General features: G+C 41.5%; 1 protein-coding gene across 13 annotated transcripts in view; it reads left to right on the forward strand.

The window, feature by feature from the left end:
- The window catches only part of KIAA0232 (KIAA0232 ortholog), a 90,904-nt gene that overhangs the window by 36,658 nt on the left and 39,580 nt on the right, over positions 1-14,666 (forward strand). The window lies entirely within an intron of this gene.

The following is a 14,666-nucleotide window of genomic DNA, read 5'->3' on the forward strand; positions in this document are numbered from 1 at the left end:
GCAAGACCCTGTCTCTCTCTCACATGCACACACACACACGCATACATGAGAGAGAGAAACTAACCAAATGTAGATTTTTGAAAAAAAATCTTCACCTCAGTCTCATTCTTAAGAGGAGCTACTGAAAGTGAGGCGTGTCTGAGGGAAGCACAGTCATCAGTAGTGAATAAATGGGCTCTGGGTAACTTCTGTGTACACATTTCACATAAACCGTAAACAGAAGGAGGTGTTTTGTGGGCGGTTTTTATTGCTGTTTTAAACCATTGTTGCTCACATTGAAAGCAGGAACAGTTTCATTGACAGAAGAAATTGGTTTTGCCCCTCCAAACCATACCAAAAAACCCTCAAAGTCCTAGAAATAATACATACAGAGGATTTCACCAAGATGGGTTTTTGTTCGTTTGTTTGTTTTGAGACAGGGTCACTCTGTCACCCAGGCTGGAGCGCAGTGATGTGATCATAGCTCACTGACGCCTTGAACTCCTGGGCTCAAGCAGTCCTCCCACCGCAGCCTCCCAAAGTGCTGGCATTACAGATGGGAGCTACTCTTTTTAGCCAGCTTAATGTTTTTTATACCTCAATTATACAGAGCATGTTTGATGAGAGGGGTTTCTCATGTCTAGATGGACACAGCTGCATTCTTCTTGCTTTCAGGTTGCTTGCTGCCCTCCTTGGCTGGCATTAGGTCAGGTAAGGTTTTGAAGGGATTGACTTATACCCTAATGATCAGCGAATGTATAATTTCCTTACCAAAGCTCTGTTATTTGCCATCATCTTTCTGGTAAATGTCAAATATACTCCTTTAAAGGCAAGTAAGATGTTAAATTTACAAACATGGAAGAGCTTTCACTTCCAGAAATGAGGAAAATATTTCTTATCATTCAAAAATTACATACTTCATTGTAAACATATATTCATAGGGAACTTCTGTGTGTGTGTGTGTGTGTGTGTGTGTGTGTGTGTGTGTGTGTGAGAGAGAGAGAGAGAGAGAGAGAGAAAGAGAGAGAGAGAGGGAGAGAGAGACAGGGTCTTGCTTTGTTTCCCAGGCTAGAGTACAGTGGCATGATTATAATTCACTGCAGTCTTGATCTCCTGGGCTCAAGTAGTCTTCCTGCCTCTGTCTCCTGGCACCCAGCTAATTAAAAAATATCTATACATGTCTGTCTCTGTTGACTAGGTTGGAATGGATAGTTTTTTATTAGGACTCTAACTTCCCATTTCTTTCTCTCTTTCTTTATTTTTTTGAGAACAGGATCTCGCTCTATTGCTCAGACAGGTCTCGAGGTATCAAGGTATCCTCCCGCCTCTGCGTCCCTAAGAGCTGGGATTACAGGCATGAACCACAGCGCCTGGCTTAACCTCCCATTTCTTAGAGTTGTGTGTCAGTATCAGCCTAGAATATTTAATCAACGCAAATAAATTTACTAGCACAAAGTATGTGCTAGGTGTTATAGGACATATAGGATAAAACAGGCCAGATGTTAATAAGATTACAGTCAGTCACATGTCCAATCAGACTTGTTTCTTTACTAGCTCTAGGGGGTTGTGGTCAGAGGTAAGATGAACTATCAGTATCTGCAGCTGTGTTTGATCCTCCCTCCAGAGTGCTGATTCATTCCTCAGGACACAGGACAGATAAAAGTTAGGGAAAGGATAACATGTCTGGAGTTACAAGGAGAATCCATAGGAAAATAAAAGGCCCTAAAATACTTTTCTACTTGGTCCAAAGTAACAGCAGCGTGTGCCAAGTCCCATGCTGATGAAGATGATCAAATTAAAAATGATACCTATTTTAATAAGACATGACTTGAGGATCCTTTATCCCCTACATTACTTTTCCCTGAAGGTATAGCCTCTCATTAAATGTGGCAAAAGCCGGAGGTCTGACTCAAGGGGAGGATGTGCTTACTGTCTCCCAGCCAGAGAGGATCCAGAGCCAAGGATGGTTCTCTTCCAGCAAGAGTAAGGAGAACGGAAGGGGCCTTAGCTTCTGTCATTGAGAGCTCCAGCTAACAGCAAGGCTGACACACCTGGGTGAAGATGTATGCTACCTTTCCTGATCTCTGGTTCATGCTTGTGGTAACGCAGCCCCCCAGGTGGAGGCCAAGCCACTCTACTGCTGGGTGTTCATTTCCTCACTTCTTTGCTCACCCCTTAGTCCTTGAGTTAAGTCAAGCCCTGAACGGCCAGTTTTAAGACCCACCATTTTTCCTGGTTTTGGCTAAAACACACACACAGTGCTCTTGAGTCTGAAACAGATTTTATGCATCAGTTTGGTCTCAGCTATACAAGATGTTAAGGTAGGAAGTAAAGCTGATCAGATCCTAGTCTTGTTTGAAGATGAATCAACTATAAACCTCTAATTTGGGCAGGGTTATAAACAGTTAGGGTGGTAGGCTGGTGACAGTGTAGTTCCAGAGAACAACTGCCTTCTAATATGGAGATAGCATCACTGTACCAATAGTTTTAGTTTTATTTCCACAAATATTTTTCTTTCCCTCCCTCCCGCCCTCCCTCCCTATCTCTCTTTCCCTCCCTCCCTTCCTCCCTCCCTCCCTCCCTCCCTCCCTCCCTCCCTCCCTCCCTCCCTCCCTCCCTCCCTCCCTCCCTTCCTTCCTTCCTTCCTTCCTTCCTTCCTTCCTTCCTTCCTTTTGTCATGATTACTCTGGGAAGTATATTCTCAGATAATCAGGAAATTACTCTGTATCAGTTTTATATGATATAAAGTGCATTTCTTCCCCATCTTTCAAAGCCCAGATCACCTCTGTCTCTGAAACTTTGATAATCCCTAATGAAAGCAGTGTCTTCTACCAAACGTGGTAATATTTTGCTGTGAAGCTTTTCATTATATTTACGGGAATGTTTTCTGTTTCTCAGATCGTAACATCCTTATGGGCAGAGATCATATATTAATCTTTCTTAAAATTTAACCAGCCTGGGCAACAAGGTGAGACCCCATCTCAGAAAAAATTAGCTGGACGTTGTGGGGTTTACCTGTAGTCCTGGCAACCTGGGAGGCTGAGGTGGGAGGATCACCTTGGCAGGTGGTGGTTGCAGTGAGCAGTGATCATTTGCTGCACTCCAGCCTGGGCAACAGAACGAGACCCTGTCTCTTAAAAAGTAAATAAATTTAACTTTTTTAAATGAAGTAATTTCTGACCTCAGAAGAGCAGCTTGGGTAGTACAGAGAACTTATGTTCTCATCAGTCCCTGGTTCGCATTTTCACACTTTTTATTCATATACAATAGTTGTACGTATTTGTGGGGAATTGTGATATTTTGATACATGTTTATAAGATGTTATGACCAAATCAGGGTATTTGAGTTATCTATCTCCTTAAACATTTATCTTTTCTTTGTGTTGGAAATATTCGAATTGTTTTCTAGCTATTTTGAAATGTACAGTAAATCTTGTTAGCTATGGAGTCCCTACCACACTGTTGAATATTAGAGCTAACTTCTTCTGTTGAACTGTATGTTTGTACCCTTAACCCATTTCTCTTCGTCTTCCACTTTTGCTTTATTTCTGTCTTCTCTTCATGCTGACTTCTCTGAGTAAATTAGTACTTGTTAAGATCAAAGACTTTCCCTTAGTCATATTACAGTCACAAATTCAGGAAAATGAGCATTGATGAAGTTTTACTGTCAGATATACAGTCAGTATTCAGTTTTTGTCACTTATCCCAATGTTGTTTCTCACTGCAGTTTTTTCCCCTCATCTAATTTGAGATTATCCATTGACTTTACTGGTCACATTTCTCCTTAATCTCCTTTTATCTCGAGTCATTCCTTGTTATGCCTTTGCGTCTCATGACGTCGACACTTTTGGAGAGTCCAGGCCAGTTTTGCAAAACATCCCTTAATTTGTTTTTTTTCAGATATTTCCTTGTGTTTAGAGTTGGCTTGTGCGTTTATGGTAGTAGCATTCTCTTATTCTTGGAGACGCAGACTTGGTTCAGATGGTGTCCGCCAGGTTTCTCCTTGTGATGAATAAGCGATCTGTGCAGGGAGACTTTGGCACTTTTACCGTCCATTCATGTTCCTTGCCTGAATCCGTTATTAGCTGGGTAGTTGAAAAATGGTGATTTTTCTACCTCAGTTATTCCCTCCACATTTAGTAGTTGCCATTCTACTACGGGCTTTTAAAAATCAGTAGCCTCGTCACACGAGGAACATTACAGCAGGTAAGATGCAGCCCCAGCCACTTCATTTGTAAGGATCGCCTTATTCAGTCTGCAAGCCGAACCTCGAAAGTAAAAATTAAGCTCCTACAGTCTGAAAGTGAACGGCATGGCAAGGTGTGTTGACTGGTGACCTGGAGCGCTAAGCCTAGTTTCTGTACGTCTTACAACACATTTGTCACATTAGTTTAGAACATTTTACAGTCTTGCTCAGGAATGACTAAAAGAACTTCAGTAACATTATAACTTAAAGTGGGAGTTAACTTTTCCTGCTTAGAGTTTGTGCTAGACTGATAGTCAACAGCAGATCTCCCCATGACCTGTCATAGGTAGGAAGGGATAGACTAGCAGATGAGGCTGCCTTTAGTATTTAGAAAGCATTCTTTCTTTTCCTTTGTAGCTAAACTACCAATTGAGAGTTTATTAAAACTTTCTTGTATTGTTATACATTGATGTTCTCGACTTAAATACATTCTTTATTCTTCTTCTTTTTTTTTTGAGACAGTGTTTCCCTCTTGTTGCCCAGGCTGGAGTGCAGTGGCGTGATCTTGGCTCACTGCAGCTTCTGCTTCCTGGGTTCAAGTGATTCTCCTGCCTCAGCCTCCCAAGTAGCTGGGATTACAGGCATGCGCCACCACGCCCAGCTAATTTTTTGTATTTTTAGTAGAGATGGGGTATCTCCGTGTTGGTCAGGCTGGTCTCAAACTCCCGACCTCAGGTGATCTGCCTGTCTTCGCCTACCAACGTATATTATTCTTAGTAGGAGTCTTTGATGGTAACAGAAAACGCGGCTCAATGTGGCTTAAACAGAAGTAATAGTAAAAGCAAACACATGTATATAATGTGCTGTGTGACAGCCACTGCTGCAAGCACTCGCTTCCCATTCACAGTAACTCAATCCTCCTTACACCATCCTGTTATTATTCATATTTCATAGGTGGAGATACTTACTGACAGTGGTTAAATAGCTTGCTCAAGGTCACACAGCCAGTACATTTTGGAGCATTAACTGGTTTACAAAACTTGAAATATCTGGGAATTAGGGCTGACCCCAGTGGCAACTTGATCCAGGGCCTGCAGTAAAATCAGTGCCGTGTCTTTAAGCTTGCCTTCTCTATTGTCTTCTAAGATGGAGCGCTCACTCTGTTGCCCAGGCTGGAGTGCACTGGGGCAATCTTGGCTCACTGCATCACTGCAGCCTCTGCCTCCTAGGTTCAAGTGATTCTCTTTTTAGAGAATCAGTCTCAGGCTTCTGAGTAACTGGGTTATAGGCATGCATTACCGCACCCGGCTAATTTTTGTATTTTTAGTAGAGACGGGATTACCATGTTGGCCAGGCTGAGCTTGAACTCCTGGCCTCATGTGATCCACCTGCCTTGGCCTCCCAAAATTTTGGAATTACAGGGCATGAGCCACCATGCCCAGCCTGTTTTCTTTATTCTTAAGCTTCATCCCTACTCTGCTCACTGTAAGCTCAGACTCACACCCGTGTGTGTGTGTGTATGTGTGTGTGTGTGTGTGTGTGTGTGTGTGTCCAGCAGAAAGAGCGGGCTTCTCATCCTAATAGGTCAGCTTTGTTATGAATCTCTTCCTGACCTGACGACTGCAGTGACAATACTTGGGTGGCTGGAGTACAAGCACCTGGAATGGCAAGGACTAAGAATTGGAGAGGATGATTCTCCAAAGGAAATATGGAATGAGTAGGGTGCTGAACCACCCAAAAAAGTCCTGTCTAAATACTTTGTACAAAGTAGTGCTTTGTTTCTCTCTCTCTCTCTGTCTCTCCCTCTCTCTTTTTAAAAGACAGGGTCTCAGTTTGTTGCCCAGGCTGGAGTGCAGTGGCATAATCATAGCTCACCACAGCCTCAGATTCCAGGGCTCAAGCCTCCTGAGTAGCTGGGAATACAGGTGTGCACCCCATGCCCAGCTAGTTTATTTATTTTTTTTTGTAGAGATGAGGTCTTGCTTTGCTGCCCAGGTTAGTAGTGCTTTCTTTTTCTAATCTATTACCAGTTTGTAAGTTTTAGGATGTATTTTCTGATTGTACTACATTCTAAGATAAGGTCTTCAAATAAATAAACTATTTGCTAGTGTTAGCCATTCTAATGATTTTGTTCTCTTTCTCTAGGAGTTTTATCTTTGCACACCTCCTCCAGAATTATCCTTTCCTGATAGTCCCTCAATCTGTGTGATAGCTTTAAGTGTTGTTGGACTGTTAGATTTCTTTTTTAGATCTTAGGACTCGCAGAACTTTATTAACTGTTCCAGATACAGGTTCTGCAACAATGGATTCTGTATAATAATAAGAGGTTTTTTCCCTAAACTTTTTCTTGAGGCATAAAATGCATACAGAAAAAATGTACAGCTTGATGAATTTCCACAAAGGTCATATTCCTGTAACTAACACACAGAAGTAGATTACTGGCAACCCAGAAGCCCCGCCTCATGTACCACACAGCTTCAGAGTTCTTCAGATGTTCAGAGGGGAGTCCCACAGAGTGGCCTCTGCTTCCGACCCCTTCCTCTTCCTTGGTTCCTGGCCTCTGTATCCCAAGTGTTCTCCCTCTGGCCCTGAGAGTTCACTCCAAGCTCTGCTGCTTTCTTTGCCTCTTTAAAGGGCCGCCTTTTTCTTAGCCTCTTGCCCTGGACCTAGGTCAGCACATTTCCCCAGGAAGGAATCAGCTCTAGATGTCAGTGCCCTGTGCCCATACCTATCCTTCCCTTGGCATTCACTGTCTTCTCAAGGCCTGGCACCTCAGCACAGCTCTGATGCCCTAGAGTAGGTGATGTGGGTTTGGTGTGGTTTTGTGTTGTGGCTGGGTTTTCTAGTTAATCTGGGCAAGAGAGTTGTGCTGTTACCAGTTACTTTTTAAAAGAGAGTATTTATTTGTTTAATGGCATAATTTGGTTTTGATATCTATTTTGTCTTATCCTCAGTCTTCCCCTGACCCCCTGTATTTAAAATAGAAGCCTCCCATTCTCAGTCCTCTTACCTGCTTTATTTTTCTTCATAATAGTTGTTATTACCTGAAATTATATGATAACTTGTGATTTCATTGTGTCTCCCCTACTGGCATATGTAATTCATGAAGTTGGACACTTTTTTTTTTTTTTTTTTTTTTTTTTTTTAGGGAGGGAGTCTTGCTTTGTTGCCCAGGCCGGAGTGTAGTGGCATGATCTCAGCTCACTGCAACTTCCATCTCCCGGGTTCAAGTGATTCTCCTGCTTCAGCCTCCCGAGTAGCTGGCATTGCAGGCGCCCACCACCATGCCTGGCTAATTTTTGTATTTTTAGTAGAGAATGGAGTTTCACCCTGTTGGCCAGTCAGATCTCGAACTCCTGACCTCAAGTGATCCGCCTGCCTTGGCTTCCCAAAGTGCTGGGATTACAGAAGTGAGCCACCGTGCCCAGCCAAAGTTGGGGACCTTTTCTCCCATGTTTTTTGTTGGGTTTGCAGCCCTTAAAAAGAGTTCCTGGAATATAGAAGAGGCTCAGATATGTATAGACAAATGGACAGACACATGCTTCTTTCTCAGGCCTGTGACTTGTGTGTAGGAGGGAAGCATGCTAGGAGTGGTTGTAGACCCAATAATTACATACTGGGGCCTACCCTGCAGAGAAGTTACTGTTGTTTATTTTAAATCCCCTAGTCAAATTGTGTCTTCTAGTTCAAAGTCTGTCCTTCTAGAAATGTAGCTTATTACATAATCTGTATTTGCCCACATGTTATATAATAATAATCCCAGTCCTGATTGCTAGGTGAGACTCATCACTTCTGCATTCAACAAACCTCATTTCCTCTTTCAGCCTATTTGTGATACACTACTGTAGCATGTCCTGTTCAGCATTTTGCTTCTTGGAAAGCTAGCACTTGTGGTGTTTCCTGTTACTGTTTATTAGAATCTTTAACAATAGGAACTATAAAAATCTGACCATAAAATGTTCCTTATGTGTGTCCCTGCATACACTGTATCACAACAAACATTTATTCAACAGACATTAATTAAATACTTTCTATGTCACAAGCATTGTTATTTGCATTTAAACAACACTTCCTATTTTTATTCTCTTATTTAAAATCAGCATTTCAGAGCTCCAGGAAGGAAGCCAGGAGTGTCTTTCTAGAACCTTCCCTATCCCTGAAACCTTCCTAAAATTATTCCATGCTATTGCTTGAGCCCAGAAGTTTGAAACCAGCCTGGGCAACATAGAGAAACTGTCTCTACAAATAATACAAAAATTAACCAGGCATGGTAGTGTGTGCCTGTAGTCCCAGCTACTCAGGAGCCTGAGGTGGAAGGATCACCTGAACCCAGGGAGGTCAAGGCTGCAGGCTACAGTGAGCCATAATTGTGCCACTGTACTCCAGCCTAGGTAACAGAGTGACACCCCATCTCAAAGAAAAAAAAAAAAAAAAAAAGAATGTGTCCATGCTACTGATGGAAGAATGTATACATACCAGTATTCACTTTGACTACCATAGTGACAAAAACCATTCTGGGTAGTGGGTATGAAATAGCATATCCATCACTAGATTATTTGTGAAGAATTAAGCAGGATATAGGCCGAGCACGATGGCTCATGCCTGTAATCCTAGCACTTTGAGAGGCCGAGGCAGGTGGATTGCCTGAACTCAGGAGTTCAAGACCAGCCTGGGGAACATGGTGAAACCCTGTCTCTACTAAAAATACAAAAAATCAGCCGGGGTGGTGGCTGCGCCTGTAATCCCAGCTACTTGGGAGGCTGAGACAGGAAAATCACTTGAACCTGAGAGGCGGAGGTTGCAGTGAGCCGAGATTGCATCATTGCACTCCAGCCTGGGTGACAGAGTAAGACTCTGTCTAAAAAAAAAAAAAAAAAAGTGAAGCAGGAGGTATCAGAAGGGTTTTAGGATGAAACAACTTGTACCACTGACCAAAATTTCCTTTAATGGCACCTTGACTTTTATCCCAAGTGACTGTCAGACCCCCAGCCTCCTATCCTTTCTTTCCCTGTTGAGATTTTCCCCCTTCTTACTGTAAGTCAGTATCACATTATTAAGAGCATAGGCCATGCAGTCTGAAGACCTGGGTTCTAACCCCACCTTCTTTACTTTCCAGCTTAGACCACTGCCTTGAACAAGTTAACATCTCTGTGCCTGACCCTCCATTTCTTTATTATTTCATTTTATTTTTTCACCCAGACTGGAGTGCAGTGTCTCTCAGAGCTCACTGCCCCCTGGAACTCTTGGGTTCAAGGGTCCACCTGTCTCAGCCTTCCAAGTAGCTGATACTAGAGCTGTCTCTTCATTTATCAATTATACAAATTATGTGCACATCTGATATCATGACTGAGGATTAAAGGAGATTCATTTATTAACCATATAGATGCCAGGCATCATTTAGGTACTGATATTATAGTTAGAGCAATGCCAGACACAAAGTAAAAATTGGCTCAGTAAACATTGACAGCTATTGCTATTATTATTGCTATTCATAATATTTATACAAACCTTTCCTACAAATAGTTATTTCCCTGTTAACTACTACTTTTCTAGCAGGTAGACTAATGCAATTATTAGAGACCAAGATAAGCTGCTGATAACAGTATTTCCAACATTTACCATAACAGTATCAATTTGAAATATTTGGCCCTGCTATATATCCTAATTATGCATTCAGCAAATATGGGCACTATAATATTTCTGGATATAATTACCACCTTTGACACAGCTGGGTCTCTTGAAAAGGAGTTTTTTAAGACTGGCAAATTCCAGTGGCAATTACTATTATCTTTTGTGACATGATGATGAGATTAAGAAAATACTCAATTTTAGGAGACCAAAGTAAAAATCTTTTGGTGGTACATAGAGACAGAGTGAACCTGGATTTGTCACTGTAAAAAGTATAATGGGAGGGGTGGTTCTCGAGTTTAAAAGAGAGTTGTTTAGTACAAAAGAAATACTTTTATTTGTGGTAAGAGTGTTGTTGCCTAAGAAACTACCCAAAATAGTAGCATTTAAAAAAAAAACACTATTATATGACAGCTTCTGTAAGTAAGGAATTTGGGCAGGGCTCAATTGGGTGATTCACCCAAAGTCACTCATTGGTACTCAGCTGGCAGATGGGCTGAGCTGGAGAGCCTCAGATAGCTTTACTGACATGTCTGTCACCTTGGCAGGTGTGCGGCGAGGCTGGACTGAGCTGGGATTGTTGACCACAGCCTCTTCATATGGGTCAGAAGGTAGCCAGGTTTATGTGCTTGGCTGGGTCCCTCAAAGCAAGCAGCCCAAGAAATCAGGTAGAAGCTCAAGGCCTTTTACCACCCAGCCTTGAAAGTCACATAGATCACTTCCACTATACTCTGTTAGTTGAGCTGACTGGAGCCCACACAGTTTCAAGGGAAAGAAACATCATTCTCTTGATGGTAGAACCACCACTCTGGTCAAGTGCTTGGTTTTGAAATTTTAGACCACCAAGGACAAAGAAGCAGCTAAGATTTTCCAAAGAAGAAACAAACCTTACCCAAAGAATTGGGATTTCTAACTTACAGTGTTGCATTTGAGAGTATATGGAGCAATACCCTTCATATTCTGAGAAAAATTATCTCCATTCTAAAAGATCGTAACCAAACTTATATGTATGAAAGTATGAGGATAACAAAGATAGCTTTTTTTTTTTTTTTTTTTTCCTGAGACAGGGTCTTAATCTGTCACCCAGACTGGAGTGCAGTAGTATGATCTCTGCTCACTGAAGCCTTCACCTTCCAGGCTCAAGAAGTCCTCCCACCTCAGCCTCCCAAATAGCTGGGACTATTTTTTGTGGAAACAGGGTTTTGCTGTGTTGGCCAGGCTAGTCTCAAACTCCTGGGCTCAAGTGATCTGCCTGCCACTGCCTCCCGGATTGCCAGGATTATAGGCATGAGCCACCGTGCCCAGACTAAAGATAGTTTTTGACAGATGAGGCTTCTGAGGTTACTGGGAGTATTCTAGGTCTGACTGTTACCTGATAGATATATTATTATTCTTAAAACTGTACGTTTACATTGTATATACTCTGGTATGTTGGATAAATTCCACATTTGAAAGAAATCTGGTAAGATAGATGCCATCTGTTGATAGTAGTTACCTCAGGGGATTGATGTTGTGGTGGAACTGACTTGTACTTTCAAAAGCAGCTTTTTACAAAGGTTGCTTGAAGCTAATACATGTTTTTGATAGTTTATGAATTGATATATTTAAAATAAATAAAGCAGGTCAGACGAGATGGCTCACACCTGTAATCCCAGCACTTTGGGAGGCCAAGGCAGGTGGATCAGTTGAGGCCAGTAGATTGAGACCAGCTTGGCCAACATGGCAAAAACTCTACTAAAAATACAGAAACTAGCCAGGTGTGGTGGCGCACGCCTGCAATCCCAGCTACTCAAGCTGAGGCATGAGAATCTCTTGAAGCTAGGGGACAGAGGCTGGAATTAGCCCAAGATCACGCCACTGCATTCTAGTCTGAGTTACAGAGCAAGACTCTGTCTCAAAAATAAAACCAAATAAGTAAAGCTAGGGATTTTCCTTCTCAAGCTTCAGGAATGACCTTGACTAATGAGGTTAATTTTAGTTCTTATGATTAAATCTTTTCCATCACCATCAGGTTTAGATTTTTTGTTAGCACTTATATTAGGCAGAAGAAAATACATAAAATTTTACACATAAGCAATATGAAAATAATGTCAGAGTGAGAGTTAGTGATGACGATAGGTATACAAATTCATACACTTCTCAAGGTACTGTTAACATTTTTTGTATGTGTAAAATGTTTTCATGGAATAGAGAAGTTTTGAATATAAATATTCCATGTTTTAAAACTGACATTTCTGCTTTTATGTTCAATGTGACTACATCAATACAGAGAGAACTAGGGATAGGCCCTGAGTGACAACTGCCAGTTTAGGAATCATCTTGAAGGAAGAATAAAGGAATAGTGTGTACAGAGACAGAAATAGGAGGTGCCTAATGTTGTAAGGTCAGAAAAGAATATGGTGAGGAGAAAGTAGTCAGAGATCAGAGTGGGGCAGGCCGGCAGAAAACAGACCCTGAAGAGACTGATGTGCTGTGCTAGGGCATTTATATGTATTTATATTCTAGAGACAAAAGACCTATAGATGTATTTAGCTAGCAGGACTTAATGGCATGGCAGTGGGTAGACGGGCTTGGGCCACTGAAGGCAGGGAGGTCAGTGAGGATGTCACCACTGTGGGCTGAAGACCTAGTAGGAAAAACAGGAATATAGTTAACCTGAAATTATGCTTGTTTGATTGGAGCGGCTCATTTCTTAGGGACAAATAGGGGTTCTTTTGAGCAGTAGATCAGTGGGTTTATTACTGAATGCTGTTCTCAGATTCTGACTGTATCTCATTCACAAGCAACCAAAAGTTTGGCCTATTTTGGCTTGAGGGGGAAAAGGTCCAGAAGTTGGGCTGGCCCCTGCTAGGTGTGATTTGGAGCCTCACGGTGTCATTCAGGCTGCTTCTCTGCTGGCCTCTTTTTGTCAGCTTGGTTTTGAAGCTAGCCTCTTACAGGGTAGAGGGACTGACAGTGAGCATGCTTCTGGGATCATATTCTCACACACTGTTCAGAGGTCATGTTCCCTCCCTACATTCCCAGCGAGAACCATGAAATCTGCATTTCTGATTGGTCTCACTCCTCTCTCTGAGCCAATCTTTGTGGCCAAATAGATGATGGGGGTGGCATTAATCCCATGCAGACACATTGTGGGTTCTGGCAATTCAGGCACTGTTAACAAGAAGGCGTGGATGGCAGGGGCATGTGCTCAGCGGCTCACAGAGCCTGCAGTGACTCCTGATGTATTTCCAAGTGGCGTGTGCTTCTTTTTCCCCCAGTTTCCAGTCTCCCTTTTGATAAAGGAAGCACGGGAAAGTCAGCCACACCTCTAGCCTTACGTGACCTCACCGTAGTGTCTAGAAAAGTACCTGATAATAGACTGTCATACTGGGGAGTTCCTTAGTTCTATCTGCTTTTGGTGCTTGATAAATATGTTCTTTCTTTAAGATTGGGACTTTCTGAGTAACTATTTGACACATGTCTAATATTTTATGTTTGTGTATAAGTAGACTTTCAATAGTACAGGATAGGAGACCAAAAGGATGACAATAAGTGAAATAGAAATATCTTGGCTCTTTGTATACTCATTTCTTTAAAATGTGATAAACACTTTAATGGTGTTAAAGTTTGGTTAAGTTATGATATATTAACACAATACATTAAGTCATAAAAAAATAGCATGAGGGACCTCCCAAATATAAATAAAATGAACAGAATGCAAACAAATGTGTGTAGTATACTATTGTTTATGTAGCTTTTACTATAGATTTGATGTTTCTTTTTTTGAGACGGAGTCTTGCTCTGTCACCAGGCTGGAGTACAATGGTGCAGTCTTGGCTCACTGCAACCTCTGCCTCCTGGGTTCAAGCGATTCTTCTGTCTCAGCTTTCCGAGTAGCTTGGACCACAGGCGTGTGCCACCACGTCTAGCTAATTTTTGTATTTTTAGTAGAGACAGAGTTTCACCATGTTGGCCAGGATGGTCTCGATCTCTTGACCTCGTGATCTGCCCACCTCAGAGGTTTGATGTTTCTTAATGAATTCAACCTAAAATTACAAGGCAAAACAGAACTTGTATACAAAATTTATAATGTGATAAAGTCACTCTAACAACATTGTTGAATCATAAATAATGTCTAACTGATTTGTACATTTTTGATTCTGTCAAAAGTTAAAACAAGAAGTGAAATCTCCATCCCCACAAATTTACCGTGAATAAGTTGTCTGGGCTCAAACTGCTGTTCCAGCAGCATTTTTCATACCTTGATACACAGTACAAAGGCAATACCGTTCTCTCAAAATCTGTTTGTGTACTCAGGTTAGTGAGGAGCTTTCAGTACCTGACTCCTTAGTATTCATCTGCAGTATACTGATGTGCTAGAAGGCAAGTATCAAGATACAAATCCAACAGACTTCTATAAATGCCTTCCAACCGAATAGCATGTTCGGTTAAACTCATGATTAATACCAGCATTTGGCAGTTTCCATTTGTATGAAGACATTTTCAAAGATGAAATACGTTGGCTTTTATTATAAATCAGCATTAACAGGGAATTAGGTAAGAAAAAGAAAAGATGTCTAGATGGGAAAGGAAGAAGTAAGACCATCTCTAGTCACCAATGACGTGATCTCGTGTAGAATATAGAGAAAATCCAAGGAATGAAATGAAGAAAACAACTCCATTTGCAGTAGTATCAAAAAGAATGTAATGCTTAAGAAAAAATTTGACAAAAGTGCAAGACTTGTGCATCAAAAACTATAAAGCATCATTGAAAGAAATCAAAGAAGACCTAAATAAATAGAAAACATCCCATGTTTGTGGTCAGACTATTAAGATGGCAGTGCACTCCAAGTTGTTTCACAGAATCAATACAGTTCCTATTGGAATCCCAG

The sequence above is a fragment of the Callithrix jacchus genome, chromosome 3 (genome assembly GCF_049354715.1).
Source record: "Callithrix jacchus isolate 240 chromosome 3, calJac240_pri, whole genome shotgun sequence".
Taxonomy (NCBI): domain Eukaryota; kingdom Metazoa; phylum Chordata; class Mammalia; order Primates; family Cebidae; genus Callithrix; species Callithrix jacchus.